Raw genomic sequence first — 1033 nt, 5'->3', positions numbered from 1 at the left:
AATATTACGTTTTTATATGATTGAAGAAACAATAAAATGTTTTATTTTTTTGAAATGTCAAATCGTGCCACACACAAATGCTGTCGGGCATGCGCACTCGGCCTGAGGACAGCATGAGTTAAACTCGTTACTCTGAGCTTACATCTGTCGATTATCCCCCTCGTCTGGCATAATTGGTCTGCCACTTGCACAGGTGAGACGCGCTTCCCGTCTGTCCGCTGACGCCGCCGCACCTGCGCCACTGCTGATCACAGATTAGAGGCAAGCGATTTACAAAGTCCGCTGCCATGGCTTCCACTCAAATGGATAAGCTGAGCCGCGAAAGGCTGGTGCTCGGCCTCGAGCGAGCCAGCAAGGGCCTCAAGAAGAAGCTCGGCGAGAGCTTCGAGGTCGCCATGATCCCTGCCGTCGCCGACGAGCTCCTTCGTCTGCAGGACAAACAGGGCGTCGAGCTGAAGTCGGCCGACATCCCTTCTCTGAGGAAGGGTTCCGGAGTGGATAAGGACCAGGACTCGCTGCTGGGCGTTGCCCTTCGCGTCCTCGAGATCTTTTAGACGCGCGGCCGTAAGGATCCCAGCCCTCCTGTGACTCGGAGGAGAACACTGCCAGCTGCAGCGAGGAGAAGGCTGAGGTTTGTGCGAAAAGGAAGGTGTGCGCCGCCCCTGCGGCCGAGCAGAAGGCGGAGTACAGCGAGGACGCCACCTACGGCTTCGTGGTGATCCAGGGCGACCACCACACCCTGGCACTCGGAACGCTGGCCTCGTTCGAGGTGAAGTTCGGCGAACTTCTTCGCTTCGCCAGGCTGGCGGACGAGAGCCGCCTGAACCACCTGAAGGCGGTGTACGAGCGCATGGAAAGGGCCTTCCTGGCGCAGGACAAGTCCCCCCTGGTGGAAGGGATCGCGGTGGGCGGTCCGGGCCCCACGAAGAGCCAGTTCGTGGAGCATCTCCCTCGCGTGTGGAGCTCGCTGGTGGGCCCGTAGCTGGTCACCACGACTAGCGGACTCTAGCAGCTGCTTGGCCAGCTGAAGGAG

This window comes from Penaeus monodon, chromosome 29 (assembly GCF_015228065.2).
Source record: "Penaeus monodon isolate SGIC_2016 chromosome 29, NSTDA_Pmon_1, whole genome shotgun sequence".
NCBI classification, from domain to species: Eukaryota; Metazoa; Arthropoda; class Malacostraca; order Decapoda; family Penaeidae; genus Penaeus; species Penaeus monodon.
Note: the sequence above shows the minus strand (reverse complement) of the source record.